At 42.9% G+C, this 21,558-nt stretch overlaps 2 long non-coding RNA genes across 2 annotated transcripts in view; both read left to right on the plus strand.

Moving 5' to 3' along the window:
• Positions 1-5,380, plus strand: part of LOC120586210 (uncharacterized) — a 7,937-nt gene extending 2,557 nt beyond the window's left edge. Inside the window, exon 2 of the long non-coding RNA XR_005648636.1 lies at positions 4,691-5,380. This is a non-coding gene — a long non-coding RNA (uncharacterized LOC120586210). The remainder of the gene's footprint in view (positions 1-4,690) is intronic.
• A 259-nt stretch (positions 5,381-5,639) lies between these two features.
• LOC120586209 (uncharacterized) lies at positions 5,640-20,591 on the plus strand. Its single transcript, XR_005648635.1, has 3 exons — positions 5,640-8,878; positions 15,673-15,873; positions 16,449-20,591. It is a non-coding gene; the product is annotated as an uncharacterized LOC120586209 (long non-coding RNA).
• Positions 20,592-21,558: the final 967 nt, after the last annotated feature.

Genomic DNA, 21,558 nt, shown 5'->3' on the forward strand with positions numbered 1-21,558 from the left:
AGAGAGAGATGAAGCTGGAGGGGAAACGGGGGCCAGATTCGGTACGTCATGTTACAGGGAACGAACTTATCCTGAGGAGATAAATAACTACATACACTACATCTATTTTTCATGACTAATATTTTCACAATAAATTTCAGAGAGGTATTGGTTACTATCGGAAAAAGGTATTCTTGATTACCTTTGTTTTTACGAGTGAGGAAACTGAGGCTTAGAGAGTGTATCTATCAGGATTCAAACAGGACAACAGAACTCTTTCAAGTATTTGAAATAAAGGAAATTTAAAGAAGGGAACTGGTTATGCATGTGACAGGAGAGATGAGCCCTCAGATCGCAGTGGTGAGGCAACTGAAGGATCAGCACAGCAGGAAGCAAAAGGGCAGGGGTCACGTTAGTAAAGCTCAGAGGCCAGTCACCTGGTAGAAGCTGGAACCACAGGGCCACCCCTAAAGCAAAGAAGGATATACACCAGCAAGTCCCTGCCCTCTACCATCCAGTATCCACCAGTTTCCTTACTGGCTGAATCCACTTGGAAGCCAGAGGTCTGGGGAATGTAGTTCCCTGTGTTACAGAGAAAAGCAGGGGAAGGACTGTGTATTAGTGTGGACCCTGACAGGAATCAATAGCACACAAAAAGTAGGGTTTATTTACTATGGTATTGATTACAAAAGTATATGGGAGGAATAGGGGACTCACTAGTGACAGAGCCAAGGATCCTGGGGCTAGCCGCAGCAGAGCTCTTTGTAGTCCCTAAGGCCAATGAGACCAGGAGAAGGGAAGGTTACTGGAACCTGGAAGGAGAGAGAGTATTGCAGAGCAGGCCACCTGGGGAAGAGAAGTGTTGTTTTGTCAAGGGACACCACCACAACCTCACAAGAAGGGAAGAGATGTTCTATTCTTTCGTCTCATCATTTGGGGCTCCCATTGGCCAAACCCAAAAGGAAGCCCGAGGGCACAGAAGCCCTGTCACTGCAGTAACATTCGCAATTTCCATTTTGATGACAAGAAACCAAGACTCAGACCGTTTAGGTGACTTTGCCAATTTGTAGAGCTGGAAATTGAATCTAGAAGTGTGTGACTCCAAACTATTTTTGTTAACCACTGTACCAGACTCTGTCTATACAATAACTTCTTCTTCTGTCCTTCACATCTGATTTTATAGCTTTTTTCTCACTTATCTCATCAAATACAGAGTCTAATTTGCCTAGAATCTTAGAAACTTCTACATCTCGCAACTATTTCCTGTTGTCTGGGTCCTGTCCCTCAACATTACCTTGGGTCCCCCTGTCTTAGTTACTGAACATCTGTTTGCTATGTACCATCATTTGTATTACTAACATTTCCTGTGGAAACTGGACAGTTCTTCTTTTTGGAATCAAGGGTGTGGTACACACAAGTCATAGAGTTCCCAAGTATCCAATGAAAAGCCATAATATAAAAGTGTTGTCCTGACAGATGCTAGGTGTATGCTAGCTAAAACCAACAGACAGAATGATTAACCTTAAGAAAGAATTCCAAAGATGAAAAACTATGTGTTTAAAATTGCTTGTTGTTGCCTTGTTTATAATGGTAAATTGTTAGGTGCAGCACAAGTGTCTGACAACAGGGAATTGCTAGTGTGACGGGTACTCACTCATCAAATACTAGATGGGGAGAGCTTGAAGATTCCTCTTGCCTATTTTTACATTCTGAGGTTTAGGACATATTTTTGGACAAAGCTCTTAGAGAATGCATTTTTGATAAGAGAGAACAAAGAGTGAAAAACTTTAAGCCTTAGGTAGGTGGAGGTTGGGCAAGCCCAGAGCTGTTCCCTCTTTGGAGGGTTTCCTGTCCTGGGAAGGCTGAGCTAGATCCAAGCAGAGCCAGGGAAGGAGTCACATGGTTGGCAGCCCTGAAAGGCAAGGTCTTTTGGGGATTTCTTTAGGTGCTTCGTTTCGCCATCAGATTAGTAAGACCAAGAGGGTTGAAAGAAAGAGTGTGACTTAGGAAAAAGTGGTCAAGGACCCTTGGTTCTCTTTTAGCATAGCCTTGGAGTAGAGAGATTAAAAAAGTACTTGCGACTCACATGTGTCCAGCTCAGCTCACCCTAGATAGGGGTCTGAAGCCAAAGCCATAGAACCAAGTATTCCTTTGTCCGGTGTGGCTCGTCTTAATACTTTTCTAGAGCAATAGTTTTCAAGGTGTTATCCACAAACCCTTAAGGGTGTCTGGGGCCCTTTCAGGAGATTTGCAAGATCAAACCATCTTCATAATAATACTATGATGTTATTTGCATTTTTTACTGAATGATGTGAAAACAGCAGTGGATTAAATTGCTAGCACCAATACATGAATTAAAGCATTGGCTTTATGCCTTAATACAGTTTGGTATTAAAACTATTTTTTACCACCACACACATACTCACAATTTTTTAAAAAGGGGTCAAATTTACATAAGGACATATTTTTAATATTCTGTGTGATGAAATGGCAAATACACGTAAAGCATTTTTGCTCCAAACCTGAGTATGTGATGTCATAAGGAAAAGCATTTGTGCAATTGTTTGAGTTACAAGCTGATCTGTGTTTTTCATGGAACACCAGTTTTACTTGACAGAATGACTGACAAACTGTGGCTATTCAGATTAGAGTATTTGGTAGACATTTTTTCAAAAATGAATGGAGTCTGTCAGTTCGAGGAAAATAGCTGATACTGAAGCGGAATTTGAACTCAAAAAAGTGAATCCTCTCTTTGTTCTGTTACTGTGGACGAGCTTATTGCATAGGCCGAAGGGCAGAGTGATCTCGAGATCAACTGAAGACTCACCTTCCCCTTTGCTTGTTCTGTCTAGATAACAGATGTATTGCCTTTGCTGGGTAAGAACAGATGGATTGCTTTTGCTTGTTAAGCCCTATAAAAGTAAGGTTACCCCTGAGCTCGGGGCCCAGATCTTCAGAGTGTTAGCTCTTCTGGGACCACCAGCGTAATAAACCTGAGTTCTCCAACTCTCCAAGTGCTACTTGGTTCCTTGCCAGTCTTGGTTCACAACATGTTCTGCAACAATCATATGATGCAGAATAAAAATTATGTTGCATAATAAAATTAAGGTTTTTAAACAAAAAATGGACTTATGGAGGACTTGTGTTCTCGTTATGAGCCCGAGAGCCTCCCAATACTTAAAGACTTCTCCGAAGAGCTCAGTGGTGATATGAGCAAATGTGACTTTTAAAATACTTTTAATAAAATATGTCAACATTAGGAATCCCTGTATAATTCACTGAATCAATATCTTCGAAATGACTAATGTTTCAAAATCATGCGTGAATGAAAGATCCATTCCAAGTGCAAGATAGACAAATAGATCTTAATGTAACAGATATTAAAATTTCGTTGATATGATTTCAGATTCCACACTACAACTAATTTTTAATAAACTCTCATTTTTCAAGTTCTGTGTAGTAACAAAGAACATTTACAATTATTTGAAAAGGCTGTTAAAGTACTCCTCCCTATCCTAATTACACATCTGTATGAGGCTGGATTTTCTTAATATACTTCAAACCAAAACAACATATTACAACAGATTGAATGCAGCAGTTATGAGAATCCAGATGTCTTTTAGTAAGCCAGACTTTAAAAGAAATTTGCAAAAACGAATAACAGTTCAGTTTGTCACTAAATTTCCCTTTGGTTTTGAAAGTATAGTTATTTTTTCATAAAAATCAGTTATTTATGATAATGTGGTGGAATTATTTATAATAAACATGTAAGTAGGTTTTTTTAATTTAATCATTTTAATTTCTACATTTTCTCAAATTGGCATGAATTTCTGAGACACAGCCATCTATCTGAGTGCCGGTTTCCTGTCTGGATCTACTTCAGGAAGAGGTTACCTATAATGTATGCTTATAAAAGTGACATGCTTTTTCTTTTGGTTCAATATTTATACATACAGCTCACACAAACAATAGCTCTTTGAGGTCCTCAATAATTTTCAAGAGTGTGACTAGGTCACAAAACCAAAGGTTTGAGAACCTCTGAGCTACAGCAGTTGGTGAGCACAGGATGGGACAGTGGCAGCAATGTACAGCTGTTCTACATTTTAGGGATTTTCTCCTGTCCTTTCTCACCCTTATCTGTTAAAGAATATAATACAAACATTAATAAATAGCCTTTGAAAGATTTTTAAAATATTACTTTATAAAGAAAGAAATTTAAATGCAAACCCGTGGGTGAAATATGACTATAATGACAAGAAAATGTGTACACATGCGAACAAGGAATGTAAGGAGACTTTGAAAAACAAGAACTGTAGTACAATGATGGTGAGGTTATGCTTGGTGAATTTTCTAGAATGTGTTTATAATAATATTTTAACACTTTTTAAAATTCAAAGTAAAAACATTCATGTACACAACAGCAACACTATTTTTCTAGGAGATTCAAAAGTAATCTTTTCCCCCAGTTGGTGTTAAGGCCAAACTGAGTGTTAACTTGACGTGGTCAGAAAACTCAAGATATTGCATAAGAAGGAAAATTTCAGTTCTTGGACCCTTGAATGCAGTGGCTGTGGGGACTGTATTTTTCTCCCATGTTTCTTGAAGGAGGTGTATGGTTTGCACATCACATCAGACACGGACTCAGGTTTGAGCCGAGTCTTGGAATGTATCTCCTGGGCAGGAAACAGTTAGCACCTGGCTTTGTTTACAGTGTCCGGACCAGGCTGTTGCACCTCCAGGAAGAGAGCTGGACCACGTCCACCAATGGCGGTGAGCAGAGCTACACGAAGGTGGCGGTGAGTGAAATTTGCAGGGGCTGCGGGCTTCTCTACAGAGTATGGAACAGGAGGAGCAGGTAACATGTTAGGCCACCAGGCAAATGGCTGGATGCTGTCTGGCAGTAACACATCCCTGGGGGGCAGGACACTGAGACAGCAAACCCTTTTTCTCATACTGGCAGGAATGCCTGAGCCACAGCCATCTATCTGAGTGCCGGTTTCCTGTCTAGATCTACTTCAGGAAGAGGTTACCTGTAATGTATACTTATAAAAACGACATGGTTTTTCTTTCGGTTCAACTATTTCTTTCCTTCATTCACAAATTGGCTGCTTACTACGAGTTGTCTGTTCTAGGTTCTCAAAATATAGGAATGAACAAAACAAACAATAATCCACCCTCGTGGAGTTTACATTCTAGAGGACAGACAGAAAAATCACTAAAATAATCAAGTAAAATGTACAGTGTATTGGATGGTGATAAGTGCCATGGGGAAAGATAAAGCTGGAATGGGAGGGATGAGTGCGTGAGGTGGGTGTGAGGGTCCCATGGAAGCCTCAGCAAGAAGGTGAAATTTGAGTAAAGATCTATTCCAGGTTATTGCAGAAACTTAAAAAAAAAAAAATACAGGTACAAATTCAAAGAAAACTACAACAGAAAGCACCCATTCTCTCATTTAATATTAATGTTTTGTTAGTATCCTTTTACACCATTTGCTACACATGTATAAAAATATACCACTTTTTTCAAAGGTAGATGTGTGCTTATGCATACATGCATGGAGGTCTTATTTTTCTCACTTTGTAGTAGATCCTGAGCAGCTTTCTATGTTTTATACTGTTGCAGGAAGCCACATCCAACAGAGGAAATTGGACACTCAGACACCTTTGTTAGAAGAAGAATTTATTGGCTGGCGGAGTGTGTGGGGTTAACAACTCCATGCACAAGCTCGCTTTGGTCAGACTTATTACAGCTTATATACCTTTGCAGTGTCCATGCAAGGGGCGCGTGCTTCCTTTGTCTGAGGTTTCACGTGTGCCTAGTGACTCAGGATGGGAGCGGGGGTTTTCGGGTGGGAGGCTGTAAGAGGGAGGAATTTTCAGACCACTTGTCCTCCAGGTCATTTGTCTTGCAACCTTGGCGTTATCAGCACTGTTATAGGATTCTTGAACAGAGAGACGGGACATTGAGGCTATAAGTAGGAAGCAACACTTATTAATGCCAGCACCTGCTCAGAGGATTCCTATCCAAAGACTGAGCCCTGATTGTAACATAACAAGCAGTTTTATACAGTCTTGTTATTCCTACATAGCTACAGAGATATGGAAGGACATTGGTTGGTTGGCAAGCCATGAATCAACAGATGTGAGCTGGAGAGTCCTTGAGGTGGGGGAGGTAGCTGTGGGGGAAAACATGTTAGCTGGAGAGTCCTTGAGGAGGGGGAGGGCAGTTAGGAATGGACTTTAACTGGTTGAGTTAGTCATTTCTGCAAGCCCTTTCCTTTGCAATTTTTTTAGATGCCTCTTTTCCTCTCTTAATACTAGATCTGCATCATTATCTCAAATGATAGCAGAATATGGGGAAGGGTAAACCATAATGGAGCCCAGGGTCTCGCCCCATGTCTGCCACTTATGTCAGTTCCCTGTGTCCCAATCAGTAACATAACCAGCATATAGGATTTAACTCACAGGGTCATGTTGGAGGATTTCAATCATTTAATACACATAAAGTACTTAGAACACTTGGCACATAGTAGACACCTGACAGAAGTGAGTGCACTCAGTGCCATTCTGGGGTAGGGTTGCATCATCTGTGGAACGATTTGGGGTACCACAAAGTCAATTAGCAAGGCTGGGGCAGGTCTTGGGGTGCCTGCTGGCCCTGGCGAGGAGTTTGGATTGAATTCATATACTGAGGGAAGCCACCAGGGGCTCTAAGCAGAGAAGTGGCTTGCTCTGCTTTATGCAGCTGCATGGAGAATGGATCGTAACGAGGCTCATAGGGAGACTAGTCAGGAGGCTTTTCCAGTAATTCGGACAAGAGATGGTGGCTTGAAGTACAGGGTAGCAATGAAAGATATTAGAAGTGATCTGATTCGTGATACATTTTGAAAATAGAGCTGATGGTATTAAACATTGGGGGTCTGAGTGAAGAAAAAAAAATCAAGAATGAGAAAAAAATCAAGAGGGAGAAAAGAATCGAGAGTGGGTTTGAGGATAGTGGTACCATTTGTTGGAGGGGAGGGCCTGGAGAACTCGCTTGGGGGTGGGTGGGTAGTCAGATCGCTCTCTTTCGGCCATATTAACTCTATTGCCATTGCCCCTCATTCTTATTGCCATGGCCTTGGTGTAAGCCTTGTCCTTTCAGAACCAGACTATGGCAGTCACATCTGCCTAAGTCTGCCTCACCTTTCAAGGCCAAATCCTAGTACCATCTCTTTTATAAAACTCTTTGCCTGTGAATCCTGATACAAACTAGGTGCATCACTCATTTGGTGTTTAGTAGGTTTCATTTTTTTTTTTTTTTTTTTGATTTGTTAATTTTCCTCCACGGTTTCCTGAACCCTTTGTAATAAGACCCTAAAGATGGGGACAGCATCGGAGCTGTGGGTTGTATGCTTGGGGGGTTGAGTGGGCAGAGTGGGGCTTGGGAAGGGCTGTTAGGGGCCAAGAAGGACAAAAAGGGAAACGCCACACACCTCACAGGAGCTCGGGGCTGGCTCCTATACCAGCTGATTCGTGCCAGATTACACTGAGCGTGCCAGGCCCATTTCCAAGGGACTAATATTGTCTGGGTTTTTTAATGCTGGTGAAAAATTTGAGGCCATTTTCTGTGTTGTGTGAACTGTCCAGAGTCAGAGACAGCCAAGCAGGCAATTTTGGGGGTAATTCACCACCTGTCTTCATTTTCCCGCCTGCTTTGTTCTATCCTCAGTTAAGTTTTGAGACCAAACAGAGACAGACTCATCCCTACAGGGCTTGTTCTAGGCCAACCCTCTGCTCTCTTTATTGAGTTCGGGTGGCCAGGCCCTGCTTATTGGTAAATCGATATTATTTTTCCTCCAAGGCCTAACCTAAAGTCTCCTCCTCATGGGTCCCTCCAGGGCCTGAAATTATCTTATTAATTCATTTTGGGGGGGATCAAACTAAGTATTAAGATTATGTGTGCTATCATTAGAGGTGATCGACATCTTGGTTCGAAATTATTTATCCTATTAACCAGCTGGGCACAGAGCAAGGTCCTGGGGCCCTACATCCTGGAGGAGGGGTAGGGAGGTGATACTGCGGAGAATGGCTGCCAGGGCCCTCGGGAATTCGGGCCCAGAGTGGGGAGCCCTGGGGAAGGAAGGGCTAGGGAAGCCTATGGCGGCATAAAGACCCTGGGTCTCTCTGCAGAGCTCCAACTTTCACAACAGCCCTTGTGGTAGCCTGAATAATGTCCCCCAAAGATAGCCATGTTGAATTCCCCGGAATTTGTGAATGCTACTTTATGTGGCAAAAGGGATTTTGCAAAGTAGATTAAATTAAGGATCTCGAGATAGAAGGATTATCTGGATTATCCAGGTGGGCCCTAAATGTAATCATAAGTGCCCTTATAAGACAGAGGGAGATTTAGTACACAAGAGAGGGATCCAGTGTGACCACAGAGACAGAGGTGGGAGTATTGAGGCCACATGATGAGCTAAGGATTGCAGGCAGTCACCGGAAGTTGAGAGAGGCAAGGATCTCCTTCTTGCCTTCAGACACCTCGATTTTAGCCCTATAAGACTGAGTTCAGACGTCTGGTATCCAGAACTACAGGAGAATAAATCTGTGTTGTTTTAAGCCCCCCAGTTTGTGGTAAGTTGTTTTGGCAGCTGCAGGAAATGAACACAGCCCCTCAGCCCACCCGAATTCTGGGTCCTCTAAGGAGACTCCTATGACCTCGGGGTCCAACGTCATTTAAGCTGTGGCCTGGAGAGTACTTGGACTCAGCGTGGACACCCCAAGCCAAACAAGGACCTTCGTTTTAAGACAGATTTGCTCTCCTGGAGGTGATCCAGCCAGTTCGAAATGGAATCTCAGGGTGAGCCTGGAGCCCGATCTGTCCCACATGGGCTTTGGCTTGTGGCCTTACATCTGAGGTAGGCATTTTCTCCCCTGAACTGCCTCCTCATCCTCTGAGAACACAAGGAGGAACTTCTCAGAAAACAGACCATCCGGTCAGAACTGGTCATATTTGTAGGGTCCAGTGCAAAATGAAAACACAGAGCCCCTCCTTCCAAACTTATTAAGAATTTCAAGATGGTGACAGCCATGCATTAACCAAGCATGGGGCTTTCAGAGGGCAGGGCCCTGTGAGACCCATGAAGGGGCCTCCTGCCTTTGGACTCTGTTCTGTCTGTAGGTGGACTTCCACCTCCAACACAATTTTCCTTTCTGAAGTACATGAAACTTTTTGGAAAAGCCATTGCTTTTTGGCTCTTTTTCTCTTTCACGAAGAGGTTCTGCTTTGCTAGCCGCCAGGCCAAAATAGGGAACTTTTTCTGAATCAATGACTTTTTCTGAATCCTGCTGATAACTCCAATGTTTTCAAAACAAACAAGGACAATTATAAAGATAATTTATGGGCCCATTAAAAATCCTCAACCACAGCATCAGCCATGGGGGGACAGAGTGTCATGTCAGCAAAATTTCGAAACACCATAATACGCAGGGGTGAACCTGAGCTCCTGCAGCTCCACGGTGGCCCAGGGGCCTCAGGCAGGGCCGGATGTGGCTCACAGTGAGCATGGGAATGGGGGATCCCCAGAGGCTCTTATGGAAAAAGGAGTCACAGGGGTGACCTGCCACCATGGGATAAGTACATTTAAGTGGCTTTGAGCAGAACGTAATTCTGCAATGGCTGGCCCTGAGCCTGCCCCTCACTTCCCACTCCCTCCCCATATCTCAGGCTGCCCACTGGTAGATGGAAGGAAAAGGAAGCAGCCCCAGCCTGAGACCTTGTCCTTCACGAGAACTTTTCAGACATACCTGATTTTTATCTACCTGATCCTTTGTGTCCTGACACCTGATCCCTCTTAGATTTAGGACTCATAACACGGCATTAGCCTTTAGATAAGTACTTCTACATCCCTGATTCTCTTGCCCCAAAAAGACTGCAAATGCCTGATGGGCTGGACACCGAGCTTTTCATTCTTTTTTTGGTGAGATCCACTAGTCAGTAGTGGAGAGACTCAAAATCTCTTAACTGATTGATCAATGGCCCCATGAGATAACCGCTTAAAGGTGACAGCGTAATTGGCCAATTTTACCTTTAACTGTGATGGGAGGTGACCTGCAATGACCTAGAGATTGTGCCTAGCTAGTTTACCTTAAGAATTTGAATGATTTCTGAATAGTACAGCAGAAAGGGCCTCATCTTCCTAATGAGGAAAATGTCCTAGATGGTGGCAAGGATTTTCCTGGCCTGGAGTGGTTGACACCCCCACACTGGCCTCTCCTTTAGCCCTTTTCCCTCCCTGAGGCTCTGATGTGAGCAGCCAGGGCCCATACTAACATTTTCCAGGCCAGGGCTGCCTCTCTCAGAGAAGCCCAGCTTCCAATATGGCAAACGAGACATCAACTTTCTCCAAGTTACAGGTTGCCCCTACTCTGAATATGTGAGCTATCAGAGAAGCCAGAAATTCTGGGAAAGGAAGGGAAGAAGCTATAACATGAAAGATGAGCTCAGGGGCAGCATCTTATGGAGGAAATTCCTGACCAGGCTGCCTGCCAAGAATACACCCCACTGCGACTATATGGGACCACGCATCATGAGAGTCATTGATTACAGATCCATATGCATGAACTTGGATTCTCTTTTGAAAGTAGCGTACAAGTTCTCCGGGAGGGGTACAAGGTCCCCATCAGTACTAGGTTAAAAGCAAGGGGATGGATCTCATTTTGTCTAGCTGGGATGAGCTGCTCCTGGAGAAGGGGCATCCTGGGATGGGAGGCGGGGCACTAGGGAGCAAATTTGAAGGTGGGACTCTTTTATGGTGTAGGACCCATGTAGATGGGTGCCTTATCGAAAGTCTTAGGATAGCATGAGCGTGCTTGATATTCTGAGGCTCGGAGGCGAGGAAATGAATGGGTAAGACATAAAAATATTCATCTACTTCACAAGTTTACCTTGGCTAGCCCAACTCTCAGGCAAGGAAAGGGAAGCTTGTAGCTGGACCATTGGAGTCACTTTTTAACCATGTTGACTGTAGTTTCTTGTCCCTTCAGTTCAGCTTGCTCACTCCTGCCAATTTTTCTCTCTTAACTGGTACTTCATGCCACTCCCTTGCTCAAGGACATACAATGGCTCCCTATTACCAGTTAGACCAAGTATATAATCCTGATTAGGTTTTAAAATTATCTGGCTCTAACTTACTTTAAATTTTGGATTCTATTGGCTGGAATCTAAAAGTCGGGGTAAATTTCACTGAATGCTTTCTTTCTACACTGAGGAGAGGATCATGTTCCATAATCTTTGTGTGCCTGAAAACTTACTGCTGTAGATGAATCATTAAAAAATCCTGGAGACCGCTGGCTTTTAGAATGAGTTTGCCAAATATGAAGAATGTACTTTCAAAATATAATAGAAATATAATCCATTTGAGTAGAAAAATTCTACTGTTCCAGGTATTTTCTTTTTCACCTCTTTTTTTTTTTAAATAAATGAGGCTGAGGCTTGCTGAGGCCTCCCTGTGCATGGGGACAGAGAAGGGGGCAGGGCCTGATTCCTATACTCTGATCAACGTTCTTTCCACCTTTTACACAAGCACACAACAATTTATAGTCTCTGACCAGCAGTGTCCATCTGTCCCTTCAGGTCCTGTTCTGTAATTAAAATGTGAAGTGAAAAAGTTAGACCTGTTTGCTCTTCAGGCAATGGCTCACCTCTGTCAAAGGCAGCACCACATGGGGACACATAACGATCCCACGATGCCAGGCCTCACCCTCATGAACAGTTTAGGAGGCTGGTCTCCAGCCCTAAGTACTTCCAGACACATCGCCTCAAAGCCCCCGGAGCACATAATTACTTTTGTTGCATTTTATGTCCCTGGGCGTTTAGTCAAGTTGTTCCTGTTCACCAACCCACAAAGTCCAGGCTTAGACCTCCCCTGAAAACTCATTTTTTTTATGAAACAGAGAACAAACCCCAGTGAAGGCAACTCTTTCAAGAAACTCCCTAAGTCACGACCTTAGAGAAAGCCAGTGAAAGGTGTAGGGAGAGGAGAAAGAGGAGGAAAAAGAAGAAAATAAAAGCAAGTAGGGAAGCAAGTTCTAAGAACTTAGTTTTAACGCCAAAGAATTACGGCCCTATGAGCCAGTGACACCTTTTTGATGAGTCAGTCACTCGGTTGACCACCAAGGCAATATAATTTTGTGCATTAACTTTTTTCATCTGGTAAGGTATCAATGGTCCAGGGAAAGTTAATTGAAAGGCCTCCCACAAGTGCTTAAACCCAGGATGGTCCAACTGCGTGGCAATTAAGAAGTACGACTGACCAAGGAGCTCTGTGGCTGGCTGAAGCAGTCGCAGGTTCTCAGCCTCGTGGGGGCCTGACCACAGGGCACATGGAGTGGCTGGCCACTGCCCTCAGATGATCCCACTGCCTGCTATTCCACCAGCATAGCTTCATTCCTTTGCACTTAGAAGGCATTTTTGGTACTTTAAAATTCCAAACTAACATTTCCACAACCCTAGGAGGGGCCGTGTTTTACACACTTATTAAGCGATGCCTGTACTTCAGTTTATATTTTAGGAAGAGTTGTTAGAAATGGAGCTCAGGGTAGTACCTGAGGGTAGGGAACATGTGGGAGCAACTAAGAGAAGGACAGAAAGAAGATGCACGTGAGAATGAGAGAAGATGCTACTGATGGGAGAGGAACGAGGAACGAGGCCTCACCAGGAGGTCTTGCTATGGGGTCCTTGACTTTGTGCCGTGGAAACCCTGGCAGCCTGGGGAAGCCTATGGACCCTTTCTCAGAATAAGGTTTTTAAATGCATGAAATAAAATTCATAGGATTACAAAGTATACCACAGTTATGTTTGTGATGTTATACTACACGTGCTTTTTTGCTAATGCAGTAAACAAGATCTAGGGGTGGGTCTGTTAATTATCTTATTTTAGAGTTAGTGAATCAATTTCAGATTAACTTTTTGTGACTGGTATAAGATAAGGGTCTAGTTTTATTCTTTTGCATGTGAATATCCAATTATCTGCAATGACTATCACTTGGTATCAAAATCTCTTTGTTTTTACTGGTAAAAAAGTTGTAGAGGCTTCTATAAGTACTGTGGCTTGTTGCCAGCTATTATAATGGAAGGAAATGCTAACTCTCCACTTGAGGTTAGTAAAAATAATGTAATTTTTTTCTATCCAACTTTATGAACATGCTGAATTCCCTTTGTGGAGCACTTGTGGGTCTATCAGCCCCCAGATGAAGGAACTCTGCAGAAGTTCAAAATCACCTGGGTAAACCTGGGAGGAAGAGAAGGATCAAGTGGTTAGATTCTGTGGGTCACACAGGCAGCTCAGTGGACATTTTCTAATTGCTACAGGCAAAAGACTTAGGCAGAGATTCCTTGTTTGATTTGTTATTTCTACTGGTCTATAAAACTCATTATTTAAAGTTCATTAAGACATGCCCATGGCTCACCAACTGCACACAGCTGAATTCACTAAAAAAATGGTTAATGAAGCATCTGCAAAAGAAGAGGAATGAGGGTTGTTGTTGGAGTATCTGCATGGTGTTCAGAAGAGCCTGCTGCCCCTCAGGTGGGTCTCACTGAGCTCATCTCCGGCCGCCTTGGAGACGATGTTTGGATGTTGGCGACCTTCTGAGAGTGTTTCATTAGGATGTTGCTTCCCTGTGGATGTGGACAGAGGTGGTAGCCAAACAACCTCAGAGGGCAGAAGGCTCATATTGGGGCAGTTTCCCTCTAATGTTATTTTTGCTGCCTTGTTGTGGGTTCTTCCAACTCTTTAAACAAAAATTCCTCAAGTAGCTCTGCAAACCACCTGACTCCACACACCTATCAATGGTATCAGAAAAGGGTGTGTAGCTTGGCCTAGTTCTGGGTGCAGAAGTCCTAAAACTGACAACTGTTGCTGCAAGTTGCCAAGGCAACTTACTCCTGCTGACAATGCTGGTGGCAGAGAAGGATATATAGAGAGGAGACATTGTCTCCCTTTAAGAAAACTCCAGCTGTCAGAGGGTAGGGTGTGGGGGAGGAGGAGAGGGTAGGGGGTGAGAGTAAAGGGGGTCAAATATAGGAGGGTAGGGGGAAGGTGATGTGGGTAAAAGGGATCAAATATATGGTAGCTGAAGAAAACTGGACTTTGGGTGGTAATCACACAATAGAATATATAGATGTCAAATTATAATGTACATCTGAAAATTATATAATTATACTAACCAATGTTACCTCGATAAACTTAATGAAAGAAAAAGAGAGAAAGAAAGAAAGAAAGAAAGAAAGAAAGAAAGAAAGAAAGAAAGAAAGAAAGAAAGAAAGAAAGAAAAGGAAGGAAGAAGGAAGGAAGGAAGGAAGGAAGGAAGGAAGGAAGGAAGGAAGGAAGGAAGGAAGGAAGGAAGGAAGGAAAGAAGGAAAGAAAGAAACAAAACTCCAGAACCTATTAAATTGTATGAGTGCTTATATATTTCGGATATTAACCCCTTATCAGATAGATGGTTCACAAATATTCCTCCTATTCCATAGGGTTACTTTTCATTTTATTGATTGTTTCTTTAGCTGCGCAGAGCTCGTTAGTTTGATATAGTCCCATTTGTTAATTTTTGCTTTTGTTGCTTGTGCTTTAGGTATCATATCCAAAAAACCATCACTAAGGACAACGTCAAGGAGTTTTTTCCCTACATTTTCTTCTAGGAGTTTTATGGTTTTAGGTGTTACATTTAAGTCTTTAATCAATTTCAAATTAAGTTTTTGTAAGTAGTATAAGATAAGGGTCTAGTTTCACTCTTTTGCATGTGAATATCCAATTTTCTTTTTTATTAAAGAGACTGTCTTTTCTTCATTGAATATTCTTGACTCCCTTGTCAAACATTAGTTGACCATATAGAACAATTTATTTCTGGGCTATTGAGTCTGTTCCACTGGTCTATTTACCTGTTTGTATGACAGTACCGAACTATTTTGATTACTATAGCTTTATAATATAGTTTGAAATCAGGAAGTGTGATGCCTCTAGTTTTATTCTTTTTTCTCAGAATTGCTTTGGCTATTTGGGGTCTTTTGTGGTTTCATACTAATTTTTTAAACAGTAAACCACAACTACTATTCCTATGACTTACAACAAAATCTAACATTTGATGACCACCAATAAAGAGTCAAGCAGTGCTGTAAGTCTTTATACATTGCCTTATTTTATTTCATATTTAATCTCTAAGAAATAGATATTATTATTCTAATTTTACAGATAAAGAAAAATGTATATAATTGCCAAAGTAAAGTAGTTGGAACTTGAACCTATGTAGTTAAGGTTAGTAGACTGTGGAATGATTCTTACATTTACACAACAACCATCCTTTTTAAAGAGCAGTATCCCTTGTACTTTTAAAAGCTTGTTAATAGATCATGAATGATTAAAAAGGCTGAATATAAAAAAGTTTAAAGTTAAAATTTTAAGAAGTATTGGTCCTCAAATCTGAAGGAAGAATATTTTGGGAAAGCAATCTGATGTTCAAAATCATTTATATTTGACTTTTGAGGCAAAGCTTCATGGTCTAAAGGTAGGTAAAGTGATCAACAATCCCTTTTCCCACTGCCTGGATGCATTCAACATGAAATAGTTTATTTAATAAAACAGTCACTTTTTCATTAATAACAGGATGGCCAGCCAAATTCAACTTGAAACCTATTTTTTATTTTCTCGGCGAGTCCCAAACCACTCTTAGAATCCCAGAGGAGACACAAACCGAGGCATGACATCATCTTCTCCACCTTCATCATCATTGTCATCATCAGGAGACTCATCATTCCTGAAGCCGGTGATATCTCCCCCTTCAATTCAACTGTTTCATTCACTGGTCCAGGGTGTGACCAGATAAATAGTGTGCTGCATCGCGCAAAGAGAACTGGGTATGAGACCTAGATCTCCTGGGTGACTTCAGAGAAGTCACTTATTAAACTGTTTGACTCTTATTTTTCTCCAGTTGTAAAATGAGACCAGAACTGCCTGTTTCATGAGGTCATTATGAGGATTGTTTGAGATGATCTGTGGAGAAGTACTTGTCTCTGCATAAATGTCCTATATAGTTTGAATATCTTGGAGACGCCTGACAGCATTGCTCCTTAAAGAAAGAGCTTCTATTAATTCTGTCCCCAGAGGGGTCATAAGACACAGGCTGTCTCCCTTCTCAATTATCCGCAAAGCTACCCACCACTCAGCACTGCATGTACAAATTCGTATTATTTATCTTGTTAAAGTCTCCACTATTAGATAGGAAGTACCTGTGAGGCAGAAGCTTTGCCTCAGGCATTTGTTTGTTATTGATGGCTCCTGCAAGCAAAAAGCTCCGAAAATACAGGCAGTTGGTAACATTTATGGAGCACAAAACATGTGCCAAGAACTGTTCCAAGGACTCTAATGATTAATGCACACGATCTTCACAATATGCCTTTGAAGTAAGGACTATTATTGTTCTATTTTACAGGTGAGGAGACCGAGGCAAAGAAAGGGAAGAAACCCACACATGTACATGCAGGTGCTTTGACTGAGAGTCTGGAGTCTAAACCTCTCTGCTACGTGCTTTTTTAAATGCATGTTCAAGATAAGCACCAGATGGTGGGAAAGAAGAGAGGCTTTTGCAGTCCCCCAACCGTGTCTACACCTCTTTTCCCTTCCGTACTGAGTTGAATGGTGTTCCTCCACTCCCAAATTCATGAGCACCCAGAACCTCAGATTGAATATGGGATCTATTTGGAAACAGGGTCTTTGCAGATGTAACTACTTAAAATGAGGTCATACTGGATTAGGGCAAGCCTTACATCCAATATGACTTGTGTCCTTATAAGAAGAGGGAAATTTGGACACAGACACACGTGCAGGGAGAAGATCGTGTGAAGATGGGGTGTAGAAATTGGAGTGATGCCTCAGCAAGCCCAGGAACACCGAGGATTGCGAGCAAACCACCAAGAGCTAGAAGAGAGGCATGGGGTGGGTTCTCCCTCAGAGGCCCCAGGGAATCGGCCTTGCCATAGTCTTGATTTCAGACTTCTGGCTTCTGGTACTGGAAGAATAAATTTCTGTTGTTTTAAGCCCCCCAATCTATGGTCCTTTGTTACAGCAGCCCTAGGAAAAGCCTATACCTTCTTTCTTCCTGTTTTCTGCTTCCCAGTGAAGTGAAGGAAAGTATGCACAAATGACTCAAAGACCTAAGAATCTGAGGCTTTAGGGGAGAGGGTGAGTGTTGCATTAGCTCATTTCCTTTTTCTCTGATTAAATCTCATAGAAAACCAGCCCACTCAGATTAAGAGAGAGTGAGATTGTCCCAGGGGCCATTATCTCTTGGTAAAGTAAAACCAGTCCCCAAAGGTGGACTGTTTGAACAGCCCATCTTCATTAATCAACCAATCATGCTGCAAAGTACAAACGTGCACTTCCCTCTGCCTTCTTTTTTTTTTTGGAAAGAGGGGAGGGGGTCTGGAGAGAGGTCATCTCAGCCTAAGCATTTGAACTGGTCTGTGAAAAAAAGAGTGAACTATAATTTCAAACGTTTGCTGTGATGCTGAGGGGTGGAGTCCTGGATCAAATGGCCTGTTCAGCAAAGCATGTGACTATTAGCAAAGTTAATAGTCTGAGTCCAGGCTTAGGAAGGGGCTGGAGTTTCACTCAATGTCTTGGCATGATTGAGGGTGAGAAATTGCTTAGAGGTTGCTGAGGGTCAGGGAAGGAGGAGCACAGTGAGATGGAAGAGGCCCAGATTCTACCTAGAGAGGCCACCCTGCGGAAGTCCTTGGTCGGTGGGCTTGACCAGGGTCTTTTAAGATCAGGCATGGCTGATAATTATTTAATTTTAAGTTGTGCCACGTGAGATTATGATGTAACTGCCCACTCTGGTTGCAGCAAATCTTCAGAAAGTTTCTTGAATACATCGCCCTGTATCAATTGTCCTTTGGGGGAAAGATGAGGGCGTCCTCAGAGGTGCAGTGGGAGCTGCTGTACAGAAGAGATGAGCAGGAAGGAATGCCTCGATAGGACAACAAGCAAGGAGCTTCATAGCTTCAGAAAGGAGAAAGCAAAAGAAAGAGAAGAAAAAGAGCACTTTTGGCCAGAGTCATCATGGAGGCAAATGAGATACATAAGCCAGAATTCCAACAGGTAGAACAGAGGGGGGTGTGTGTGTGTGCACACGTGGCCCCTGGAACTGTGTCCTGGGCAGTTCTCCTCCAGGTGTAGCTCATGGTACTAACCAAAAAGTGGAGGGAGCTGTCTGAGGGAGCCCAGGTCTTGCGGCTCTCCTCTCCTCGGTAAAGCAGTGAAGGAGCAGTGAAGCGGTGGGCTGGTAACCTGAAGAGCATGGAAAATATTTGTGAGCAAAAGATGAGAACAATAAAAACCAACGTGAATTTAAAGCAACCCAAATGTGAGGGATGTGGGAGGAGCTCCAACAGACCTGCAAAGGGTCAGGACTTGAGCGTTTCCTGGAGGGGTCATTAGAGTCTGCACTGGTTTTCTAGGGTCACTGTAACAAATCGCCACAAACTTGGTGGCTTAAACAACAGAAACGTATTCATTCACTGTTCTGGAGGCTGGAAGTCTGAAGTCAGTCTCACTGGGAGGAAACTGAGGTGTGGGCAGCCATGCTTCCTCCAGAAGCTCTAAGAGGGAATCTGTTCTTTGCCTCTTATGACTTTCAGTAGCTGCCAGCATTTCTTGGCTTGTGGACACATCACTCCAGTCTCTGCCTCCATGGTCACACTGCCTCCTCCTCTTCCGTGTGTGTGTCTCCCTTTTTGAAGGATATTTGTGACTACATTTAAGGCTCATGCAGGTGATCCAGAAGAATGTCCCCCCATCATTAATCACATCTGCAAAGATCTTTTTTTTTTTTTTTGCCACGTACATTAATATTCACAGGTTCCAGTGATTAGGACCTGATATCCAGGGATTAGGACCATTATTAAGCCTATTATGGGGTCTTCTGAGGCAGGGAAAGCAGAAAAGTAAAGACCACAGAAGGGCACTTGGACTTGATATTAGGCCGATGTGAAGATATTGGAAACCAAACCTGCACAAAGGGTAGTATGTCAGGGCAGGTAGACAACCCTGCATAGGCCAGCCTCCTGGGCACCAGGGACCATGATCATCCTACCTTGTCCAAATTCCTAGAAGAACCATCTACCTTTAAATTCCTCAGCATACTTATGCAAAATGGAGAGGAAGATACAGAAAAAGCAGCCCTCTATGGTAATGAATTTGAAAGGCTTAGCTACAAATGTAGTGTGAAATTGTCTGAAATTCCTGGCAGCAGTCATGAGTCATATATTACTGTCTGACATTTACAGAACATTCTTCACAGCAGTTTCTAGACTTTGTTAAGAGAGAGACACTGAAGTTGTTGGATGACAGAATCAGTACCCAAAGGCCTTTTTGTTAGAGCGATGGGTCAAATCCAAGAAGATGAAAGGTTATAGGCATAAATTAAAGGCCCTGTACGTGGCCCACAGAGATAACTGAACAAATTCTACGAGAAGGAGGAGACTTGGCTGAGTAGCAGCACACATAAATACTTGTTCTCAATAATAATCTCACATTGAATCAACAAAATGTGCTGAGGGGGCCTTAAAAAATATGATGCCTAAAAAGCCAATGTGATCTAGGACTGCATTAATAGAAAAATAGAATCGAAAATAAGGAAGGCAATTCCAAAACTGACAAAGGAAGAACAAATTAATCGAGTATACAAATCCACTGCTTTCAGAATTCCCCAAGTCTGGGGTAACAGTGTTTCTGGGAACACATATGCAATCTTACATTGGCTGTAGGCAGCTGGCATTGAAGAGGAATAGCATCAGTGGGAAGTTGAGAATGAAATGGAAGACATGGGTAGATTCAGTGTAGGCTGGGGAAGAAGATATTTGAAGGAGGATAGTACCTCATAATGATCTTTAAAAGCTCACCAGAATTATTTTTTAAAAAAATGTTCCCAGTTAATATATATCGCTTTTGTAAATAAAACTAGATTGACTTAGATTAAAACAAAGGAAGCAATAGTCAGGTTCTATGTTACACTGGTAAAACCATACTGGGAGCATGAATTTAGTGGGCAGCAGGCAGAAAAACTGGAGGACTTTTGTAAAACAATGGCTATTACAATCTTTTGAAGCTATATGATGAATATAGAGAAAGAATTAGGCGTGTTTAATTTGGAACAAAAGACTTTTCAGTTATTGGAATGATCGCTCTTGGAAGAGAAAATCCGCTTATTCTGGATGACCCAAGCAACACAGAAAATTTAGAATTCTATTATGAAGAATAAATTAAAGAGTAAACTTCCTAATAGTTTCTTGAAAAATTATGTTCCCATTTATTTAAGTAGAGCATTGAAACTTTGATCATTGGAAAAGTGGATAGGTTACAGAAACTTTAAAGTGACTTTGGATCCTAAGGTACGATGGCAGGTACTGTTGAGTGTCTACCCACAGCCATAGTCCCTTCTTCTTCAGGAGCATGCTCAGGGAAGAAAGCCCATCCCTCAATTTGGGGCTGGGAGAGTGGGAGGAGGATACACCCCGGTCTCACTCAAGTAATCCTAATCCCCTTTACCAGTGATTGGTTTAGAGTCAAGCATATAACTAGTCAAGCATATAGTTATGGTCAGTAAGATGTGGGGACGTCAGCCGGGGATATTTCTAAGGATTTTGCTCCCTGATAAAGAGAAGAAGGGCAGGAGATCCTGTTGGGGGTGGGGAGAGTCAGATAGGGCAAAGGGAGAGGTTGAGCTGTGATGCAGTTGGGACAGGGGCCCCAGCTGGTCCTACAGGGAGCTCTAGAGGTGGATGGCTCTGTGCACTGACCCAGCAGAGGCCAGGGCGATGAGGCATGGTGTCCCAGTCTTCAGATGCAGGCTGCCCCAAGAGCAGAGACCACATCCTTCAACAGAAGGCAATTTCTGCAGAGGGACTTGGCCGTGAGTTGTCAGCAGCCAATAGTGTCTGCAGTTGGAGGATGAGTGCTCGAGTCCTGAAGGGCCATCTGGGCTGCATGTCGTGGTGTTGCCAAGAACCGCTCTCCTCTTCCAGCTAAACATTATGGCAGGCTGCTATGTGCAAACTTTCATTTCCTCTAGAGGGCACACTTCTTGGCTAAATGAATGCTCTAAAGCAGAGGTCCCCTGATGGTCCTGGGCCCGTTAGGAACTGGGCCAGAGCTGGAAGTGAGCAGTGGGGGAGTGAGTGAAGCTTCGTCTGTATTTGCAGCCGCTCCCCAGCGCTAGCATCACCACCTCAGCTCCACCTCAGATCATCAGGCATTACATTCTCATAGGAGCACTGGTCTGTGGTGCCAAAAAGGTTGGGGACCACTGCTCTAAAGCACAAACTTTGGGGAGACTCGAGGGGGTATCAGGCCACACTCAAAACAGCTCCGCTGGTGCTGAAGCAGATCCCTGCCAAGGAGGTGCATGTAACGTCCAAGCTGTCCACCCCGGGGCCTCAGAGGAGCACCAGGCTAGTGGTGGTGACTGTGAGAGAGGGATGCTGTCAGAAGGAAACACCCATGCATTATCAAAACTGGTCAAGGTTCGAGTCACAGATTTTGAA

Source organism: Pteropus medius, unplaced genomic scaffold, assembly GCF_902729225.1.
Source record: "Pteropus medius unplaced genomic scaffold, Ma_sr-lr_union100, whole genome shotgun sequence".
Taxonomy (NCBI): Eukaryota; Metazoa; Chordata; class Mammalia; order Chiroptera; family Pteropodidae; genus Pteropus; species Pteropus medius.